General features: G+C 32.2%; 1 long non-coding RNA gene across 1 annotated transcript; it reads right to left on the minus strand.

The window, feature by feature from the left end:
- Positions 1-1,306: 1,306 nt before the first annotated feature.
- On the minus strand, positions 1,307-8,619 carry LOC109082830. The gene is made up of 5 exons (XR_006158688.1): positions 7,924-8,619; positions 7,742-7,848; positions 3,389-3,629; positions 3,207-3,313; positions 1,307-1,716 (listed from the first exon to the last, which is right to left on the minus strand). It is a non-coding gene; the product is annotated as an uncharacterized LOC109082830 (long non-coding RNA).
- Positions 8,620-10,273: the final 1,654 nt, after the last annotated feature.

Below are 10,273 nucleotides of genomic sequence, written 5' to 3' on the forward strand. Positions count from 1 at the left end.
AGAAGTGTGCTGCGGACCCAGTGCGGGCTTACCAAGTTACCAATGCTTCGGGAAAAGCTGCATTTTGGAAGAGTTTTGATTTGATTACCACGACAAACAGTGAATCAATTGATCATGTGCAGTGTAAAAAACGCACGCAACAGGCTAAAGCTTGCCGCAAAGCCCCAGCAAAAGTAATTACCATGAATGTGTCAGGGGGAAATAGTAAGGAGATACTAAATTAATAATTAATAAATTAGTGTTTTCTGAGTCCATGTGCAAAGATGATGATCCTGACCCGCCATCTCCTCATTGGACGCGCCTTTAGAGAGAAATGCATATTTACGGATTTTATAAAATCCGTGAAAAGTGTGTTTGTGACCTCCGTGAAGTTGGCACCCCATAAAAAGGAATAATCACCAAAACTATGCCATTCGTTTGTGCTACGTTTGTGCTGATTTGTGCCGCAAAAATGAACGTTTGTGCTGGTTTGGTGTTTGAGATATTAGACATTCTTTTTTTGACCCGTGTGACGTCACTCTCCACCCTATGTTGCCCAAATCGCTCCAAACCAGCGCAGTTCGTTTGTGCTCGATTTGTGTCCGTTTGTGCCGTTAATCAAACACTGTATCTATTTTCCTTCCGTAGATATAACCAAAATATTTTCGGAGGCCGTGACGTCACTCTCCACCCCAGTTCGTCTAAATCGCACAAAAACTGGTGTCATTCGTCGATCTCGCTCCAAACCAGCGCAGTTCCTGTTGAAATGAAGGTCAAATGTATTTCTCCTTCTTAGAAATAACAACAACAATTCTGGGCAGTGACGTCACTCTCCACCCCATGGCGTCCGAATCTCTCCAAACCGGTGCCGTTCGTTTGTGCTCGATTTGTGCTGGTTTGTGCCGTTAAAAGAAACCCTGTAACTATGACAGCTTCTTTTAAACTGTAAAAAGTTTAACTATTATTTACTCAATTTTTTTGGTGAAACATTTTTACACTCAAAAAACTTGAGTAAATTTTAAAGCTGTGAAATCAATGAAATATACTGTATAAATTGAGTTAATGTCAGTAAAAAAAAAAATTGTAAATCTGAATAACTGAATTACTTTATATGAGAAATAAAATTAATTAGATATAATCAAAATTCTATGTCAAATAAACTAAAAATATTGAGTAGATATAATTGAAATATTAGATGAAATTTAACCAAACAAATGTGCTATATTTACTAAATGTATAAGTGAATTTAACTTAATATTGGACTATAAATTATCAAAATGTTGCATTCACTTTTTTACACTATTTACCCTTTACAATGAATATAATAAAACCAAATAAAGAAAGAAACATTTTTGATTGAACATTTATTTGTCAATTAAACATTAGACAAAGTCTAAAATCAACCTATGAAACATTTCATCCATTTTAATATTCAAGTAGATTGTAAAATTCAAAAATGTGAAGTAGTCATAAGAGAAATGACTAAACCTTAAGAAACATTTCATCCATTTTAATATTCAAGTAGATTGCATGTAAAATACGATAGCCGTAAGAGAAATGACATCTTACTTTGTTCCTGGTGCATACCAGCCATTTGCAGTCACACTCAACATTAAACCATAAAAAAATAAAAGCAACACTTACATCAATATTAAAGGGATAGTTCACCCAAAAAGATGATGTTGTCATAATGTACTCGCCCTCAAGTTGTCCCAAACCTGTATGAGTTTCTTTCTTCTGTTGAACACAAAAGATATTTTAAAGAATGCTGGTTAACAGATAGTTGAAGGCTGCCATTGACTTCCCTGGTAGGAAAAAAATATATACTATGAAAAGTCAATGGAAAACTGTCTGAAACTGTCTTCAACTGTCTGTTAAGTTAATATAGCTCTTTATTTTTGTGAAATTTACTAAGCCACTGGATTATTTTTTACAGTGTAAACTGCTGGTTTTATCATCACCAAAGAGGGCTATTTATCCTCTTGAGACCCAGCAAAACATTTTTGGGAAATTTTTTTTTCATGTCATTACATTGTTTAGAGATTGAAAAAAAATTAAATGATTTTTCATTCATAAGTTATGATACGTCTTTGGTAGAGGACATCGGGACTCAATTTAAACAAATAATAAAAATAAGAACAATGAACATGCATAGGCAAAAACAATAGTTTGTTTTTTAATCACCAATACAGTTTTAGTTTTCAGGATTTTTTTTTTTTTATCAAGCTTTGTATAAAGATAATGTTATAACAGACTGATTTGATATACCATTTTTCTTTATGTAAAATGGCCATAAACAGGTTTTCTCATTATATATGTATCTAAACTAAATCAAATTTGCATATTAATGTGTTTTTGGGGCAACTGAATGAAACAATAAGTGTAATAATGGGAGTAATAATTTACAAGATTTTCATAATGATATATAATATTTAATAGGAATATTGAAATATAATTTATTTCCCTATTCATTTGTGTCTCTCAAAATGTGTAATAAACATGCTTTTTGTCCCGGTGTCCTCATATGAGGACATGTATGAAATCAACATCCTGTTTCGTAACAGAAAGTCATATTTGATTTAAAACCCCACAACATTTTCCTGAGATGTTGATTTCTGACACACAGTTTAAAAATTAGTCAGATTTAAATGTTAATTACAAAATATGATCAAATTTCCATAAAAGTGTCACTAAATTAATTTCAGACATTTTTGAAGACCAAGGAGAGGGAGTCGTCATGGTGAAACATCCAAACATTTAAAAAAATAAAAATAAAAAAGCATTTTCCCCCAACAGTACACATTTCATTTATTGTAACTTTATACCCTTAACATTTTATTACAAACTTTATTTAACTTTTTAAAAAACATATTATAAAATTGTTAACAGCAAGAATATTAAGCTTGATATTATTTTTTTTTCAAAATCTGTACATCCCATTTCATTTACCTTTTTTCTTTTTACCATGTAATAAAACTTTATAAAGTAATTTCACTTTATTAAAAAAAATAGCACTAGATCTCATTTTAAGTAAATTTTCTACTACATTCTATATTTTCACAAGATTTGAACATCAAAAATCACAAAACAATCTTTTCCCAACAGTAAACATTTCATTAATTGTAACTTTATACCGTTTAAACATTTGATCCCACACATTTCACCAAACTGATTACTAACAAACATTTCACCAAACACAGTACTATTCTTAAGGATCACAAACTCACTGTTTTGTCTTTTGTTCTTCGCGGGCTCTGAGCTGCTCCACCGCTGACGCGTTTATGAGGCGCGGCAGGCGTGCAGGAACCGGTCCTTTCAGCGTCATCATTCGCATCTAGGATAAATATGATCAAACCAACAATGTCCAGACAGAGCAAAGAGATGTGAAAGTGAAATGCAGCTAACATACTTTTGTGGGACGATGTCGGTGACTGCAGCTGGTCTGCAGGGTAATGGGTTGCGCAATGGGGTTATCTGTTGCGGAATCGTCTGGATAATTTTTTGTGACAATGAAACTATTTCTCCAGTAGGGGGGACACCACCAGTGAGAAATGTGTCCCTTCTCTCAGGTGCTCCATCTTTTTTTCGCTTTTGCTTTGAGGTTTTTCCAGCAGCTTTCAGACTATTTACATCGCGCTTGTCGTTAATCCCTGCAGAAACATTGAAATCAGCGTTAGCTGCACCCAGGCGTCCTCTTTCTTTTTAATTGTCATGTTATCTGTCTTTTCGCCTTCGATTATCGTCCCATATTGCTCCATTAATTGATTTTTTTTTTTTCATGGCTTGTAAATTTTAAACTTCTAATACGCTGCGCCATTTCTGCGAATGATCTGATAGTGATAATAACGGCAGGTATTTTATAATTTTTTTTTTTTTAATTTAAAGTTCCATTTCTTGCACGAGCGCTTTTGTAGCCACTCAAGTAACATTGTTGCAGTTTAGTGAGGCTACACTGAATCAGAATTAGGTGAGCTCGGGGTTAGCTGTAACTCACTTGGTTTAAATATTTCCACACATGCTAGCATAACAAAATGTACAGTATTTATTAGTTACAATATATACATTATATTGCTGAACATTTATTTTTACCATATTAAAATTCTGGCTTTTGTAAAAAAAAAAAAAAAAAATCTCAGTTTTTTTATACATTTAAAATTAGACAAATCTGCTATTATTTTAATCTCCAATCTGTTATTTATCAATTCGGATCGTTTTTTTAGTGCTTTGATAACTAGCTGAAGACACTAGTTTTAAATTCTACACTGCGTTACTATGTGCTATTCTGTGACATTAGCAATGTAATTTACACTGTTTAATGAATTTGACTGAGACACAACGAGAAACGGGTGAATAAAGACTGACAGTCAATGTTTAATGTTTAGAAAGGATTATTTTAAGACATGTAAAGGATTTTTGCTCGTTTATGTGGGTCGTCCCAAGCATTGGTTGCAGTGTGTTCATTGTCAAACTCTAAAATCAGATTATTTTTAATTCTTAAAAAAACGCCATTATTTTATTTGGAAAAAAAAAATATATATATATATATATTAACAAAATATTTTAGTTTGTCATGTATATATTTTCTCATTCGATCAGATAACATTTTAAGCTGTCATATGGTCATGTTACAACGTGCCCCCTCAGATGTAACAATGTACCCCACCTAAGGGGCATGTTTTCACATTTCACTTTAATTTTTGAAGGTAAATGAAGAAAAATGTATACACTGTAATTATGAAACAAAGCGACATTTATATTAGACTAGTGTAAAATTACTGTGGATAAAACCCCATGTGGATGTACACAAACTAAGAAAGTCAAAAAGTGTTACTTTGTGCCCCGCTCTCCCGAATCGCAAGTGAGAGTTTTAATCACAGGTTAATGTTTTAATCGAAGATTTGTTATTCTGTGTTTAAAATTAAGTGATGTGACACAACTCGATTTAAAATAAAACCCAGGTCAACAAATCCTTGATTAGCTCTAATCTTGGCTTAATTTAATCCATGTTGGTGCAACCCAGCCTTAGAGCATTAAACTTTATTTGTTCAAAGCATGTAACACTGAGGGTGTGTGTGATAAGTCACACATGCAAAACACAGAAACAAGCAAAACTGAGCTTAAGTTTAAGTGCAGACAAAGTATAACCACTAACGATATATAAATCTAAATACATGAATTCTGAACAGGACTGGTGAACCAATGAGGCCACCACAGGTCTTGATTAGACCAGTCATAAACCTTTAGGATTTCTCAACTGATCCTGAACAAACTCAAATCCACCTCAACTACTTAATCAAGGTCTTCAGGATCACTAGAAAATTACAAGCAGGTGAGTTTGAGCAGTGGCTAGGGCCAGAGTTGAGAAACCCTGCTTTAGGACAAGCAGCAGATGAAATGGTGTTTAACACAGGCTTTCTTCAGATGACAAAGTGAAAGGACAGATTTCAGTCAGCCATTATTCCCAGTATGAAGGAAAGTTTCACAACATTGTGCTGATTAAATTTTGGCACTGAATCAAAAAGCAACCAGTGTTCTGTTAGAACAACCCACAAGTACACTCTTAAAATTAAAGGTGTGTCATCATGCCATAGATTAGAAGAACCTTTTTGTCTAAATGGTTCCAGTAAGAACCTTTAACATCTGAAGAACGTTTCTGTTTCTTAAAAGGTTCTTTGTGGCGAAAGAAGGTTCTTCAGATTATAAAAAAGTAAGAAAGAGATGGTTCTTTAAAGAACCTTTGAATGGTTCTTTGTGGAACCAAAAATGGTTCTTATGGCATCGCTGTGAAGAACCTTTTTAAGCTCCTTTATTTTTAAGAGTGTAATAATTAATAAAGGGTAACATGGTTTGTTTTGTGTGGTGTATTATTGCTGGTGGTTTTTTTGTTGATGGTTTTTTTTTTTTTCTATATTTTTGTGGTTTATTTATTTATCTAAAAGCCACTGAACGGGTTTTTAATATGGGTGTGTACATTAGCAAAAAAAGGGCTCCTAAACTGCTGGTTTTATCATCAACAAGAGGGCTATTTATCCAATTGAAACCCAGCAAAACATTTTGGAAAAAAAAAAAAAATTCATGTCATTACATTGTTAAGAGCATGAAAAAAAAATAAATAAATGATATTTCATTCATAAGTTATGATACGTCCTTGGTAGAGGACATCAGGACTCAGTTTAAAAATAATAAAAATAAGAACAATAAACATGCATAGGCAAAAACAATAGTTTTTTTTTTTTTTTTTTTTTTTAAATCACCAATACAGTTTTAGTTTTCAGGATTTTTTTTTTTTTTTTTTTACCAAACTTTTTATAAAGATAATGTTATAACAGAATGATTTGATATACCATTAAAATGACCATAAACAGGTTTTCTCATTATATATGTATCTAAACTAAATCAAATTTGCATATTAATGTGTTTTTGGGGCAACGTAATGAAAAAATAAGTGTAATAATGGGAGTAATAATTGACAAGATTTTCATAATGATATATAATATTCAATAGGAATATTGAAATATCATTTCTTTCCCTATTCATTTGTGTCTCTCAAAATGTGTAATAAACATGCTTTTTGTCCCGGTGTCCTCATATGAGGACATGTATGAAATCAACATCCTGTTTCGTAACAGAAAGTCATATTTGATTTAAAACCCCACAACATTTTCCTGAGATGTTGATTTTTGACACACAGTTTAAAAATTAGTTAGAATTTAATGTTAATTACAAAATATGATCAAATTTCCATAAAAGTGTCACTAAATTAATTTCATACATTTTTGAAGACCAAGGAGAGGGAGTGGTCATGGTGAAACATCCAAACATTTAAAAAAATAAAAATAAAAAAAAAAACATTTTTCCCCAACAGACACATTTCATTAATTGTAACTTTATACGCTTGATATTTTATTACAAACTTTATTTAACTTTTTTTTAAAACGTATTATAAAATTGTAAACAGCAAGAATATTAAGCTTAATATATATATCTATATATCTATATATATATATATATATATATATATATATATATATATATATATATATTCAAAATCAGTACATCCCATTTACCTTTTTTTTTGCCATGTAATAATTGATTGCAAACCATTTCACTGCATAATAGCAATGTGTATGTGTATTTGTATTTATATAGCATGTAGTAGTGTATAGTTCAGTAATGTAGTAAATGCAGTATAGTATGTAGTTTATATATTTATGCATGTATGTTACTTTAAAAGTGGTCACTTCTATGCAGCACACATTCCTTACCTTACGTTAATTATTAATTATGTATTAAAAACTCATTTTTTGTATTTAGTCAATACTGCCCTTTTTCTAAAATAAAATTAACATTTTCAAAAGTTTCACATTTTCTTTTATACGACAGTAACATGCATTTATGATATTACAGAACTATTAAGAAGTTATATATTTAATCAAACAAATAAATGGATAGGCCAAGTTGATATCTTTACAGAAATAATAGCCTATTGTTTACTAGTCGTATATTTAACAAATAAATCAATTGTTTTTCGTAATGTTTCCTTCATTTTCAGTCTATTTCTTACATTGCTACAACTCAATAAAAACTATTTGTACTTGTAGTTCTGTAGTAATTTTGTTTGTTTGTTTGTTTGTTTTTTTGCATCTGTAACACTTCCTTTTGTAAAAAAGCACCTCTCTCTGTAACTTGGCATTTTCAGTTTGAATTACATTCTTTTCTTTCTCTAATTGTAGTAATTCAAGAAGATTGTCGCTGAACTCACTGTTTTGTCTTTTGTTCTTCGCGGGCTCTGAGCTGCTCCACCGCTGACGCGTTTATGAGGGGCGGCAGGCCTGCAGGAACCGGTCCTTTCAGCGTCATCATTCGCATCTAGGATAAATATGATCAAAAAAACAATGTCCAGACACAGAAAAGAGATGTGAAAATGAAATGCAGCTAACATACTTTTGTGGGACGATGTCGGTGACTGCAGCTGGTTTGCAGGGTAATGGGTTGCGCAATGGGGTTATCTGTTGCGGAATCGTCTGGATAATTTTTTGTGACAATGAAACTATTTCTCCAGTAGGGGAGACACCACCAGTGAGAAATGTGTTCCTTCTCTCATGTGCTGCATCTTATTTTCTCTTTCGCTCTGAGTTTTTTCCAGCAGCTTTCAGACTATTTACATCGCGCTTGTCGTTAATCCCTGCAGAAACATTGAAATCAGCGTTAGCTGCACCCAGGAGTCCTCTTTCTTTTTAATTGTCATGTTATCTGTCTTTTTGCCTTTGATTATCGTCCCATATTGCTCCATTAATTGATTTAATTTTTTTTTTTCATGGCTTGTAAAGTTTAAACTTCTAATACGCTGCGCCATTTCTGCGAATGATCTGATAGTGGTAATAACGGCAGGTATTTTATATATTTTTTTTAATTTAATGTTCCATTTCTTGCACGAGCGCTTTTGTAGCCACTCAAGTAACATTGTTGCAGTTTAGTGAGGCTACACTGAATCAGAATTAGGTGAGCGCGGGGTTAGCTGTAACTCACTTGGTTTGATAATTTCCACACATGCTAGAATAACAAAATGTACAGTATTTATTAGTTACCATATGAACATTGTATTGCTGAACATTTATTTTTTTTACCATATTAAAATTCTGGCTTATGTAAATTTTTTAATCTCAGTTTTTTGTACTACATTTAAAATGAGACAAATCTGCTATTATTTTAATCTCCAATCTGTTATTTATCAATTCAGATCGTTTTTTAGTGCTTGGATAACTAGCAGAAGACACTAGTTTTAAATTATACACTGCGTTACAATGTGCTATTCTGTGACATTAGCAATGTAATTTACACTGATTACTTTAATGAATTTGACTGAGACACAACGAGAAACGGGTGAACAAAGACTGACAGTCAATGTTTAATGTTTAGAAAGGATTATTTTAAGACATGTAAAGCATTTTTTTTATCGTTTTTGTGGTTCGTCCCAAGCATTGGTTGCAGTGTGTTCATTGTCAAACTCTTAAATCAGATTTTTAATTCTTAAAAAAACGCCATTATTTTATTTGAAAAAAAAAAAAAAAAGTATTTTATTAACAAAATATTTTAGTTTGTCATGTATATATTTTTTTCATTCGATCAGATAACATTTTAAGCTGTCATATGGTCATGTTACAACGTGCCCCTTCAGATGTTACAATGTACCCCACCTACGGGGCATGTTGTCACATTTCACTTTCATTTTTGAAGGTAAATGAAGAAAAATGTATACACTGTAATTATGAAACAAGGCGACATTTGTACTAGACAAGTGTAAAATTACTGTGGATAAAACCCCATGTGGATGTACACAAACTAAGAAAGTCAAAAAGTGTTACTTTGTGCCCCGCTCTCCCGAATCGCAAGTGAGAGTTTTAATCACAGGTTAATGTTTTAATCGCAGATTTGTTATTCTGTGTTTAAAATTAAGTGGTGTGACACAACTCGACTTAAAATAAAACCCAGGTCAACCAATCCTTGATTAGCTCTAATCTTGGCTTAATTTAATCCATGTTGGTGCAACCCAGCCTTAGAGCATTAAACTTTATTTGTTCAAAGCATGTAACACTGAGGCTGTGTGTGATAAGTCACACATGCAAAACACGGAAACAAGCAAAACTGAGCTTAAGTTTAAGTGCAGACAAAGTATAACCACTAACGATATATAAATCTAAATACATGAATTCTGAACAGGACTGGTGAACCAATGAGGCCACCACAGGTCTTGATTAGACCAGTCATAAACCTTTAGGATTTCTCAACTGATCCTTTGTACAGTCTCAACTACAAAGGTCTTCAGATCACTAAATGGTTCCATTAAGACCTTTAACATCTGAAGAACCTTTCTGTTTCTTAAAAGGTTCTTTGTGGCAAAAGAAGGTTCTTCAGATTAAAAAAAAAAGTAAGAAAGAGATGGTTCTTTAAAGAACCTTTGAATGGTTCTTAGTGGAACCAAAAATGGTTCTTATGGCATCGCTGTAAGACAACCTTTTTTTCATCTCCTTTATTTTTAAGAGATGTACTACTTACTAAAGGGTAACATGGGTTTGGTGTACAGTGACATGTTATGAGCATGAGAAAAAAAAAAAAAGATAAACCAAATAAATATTTCATTCATAAGTTATGATACGTCCTTGTGCAGGAGGACATCGGGACTCAGTTTAAAAATAATAAAAATAAGAACAATAAACATGCATAGGCAAAAACAATAGTTTTTTTTTTTTTTTTTTTTTTAATCACCAATACAGTTTTAGTTTTAGGTAAAACA

This window comes from Cyprinus carpio, unplaced genomic scaffold (assembly GCF_018340385.1).
Source record: "Cyprinus carpio isolate SPL01 unplaced genomic scaffold, ASM1834038v1 S000000028, whole genome shotgun sequence".
NCBI lineage: Eukaryota > Metazoa > Chordata > Actinopteri > Cypriniformes > Cyprinidae > Cyprinus > Cyprinus carpio.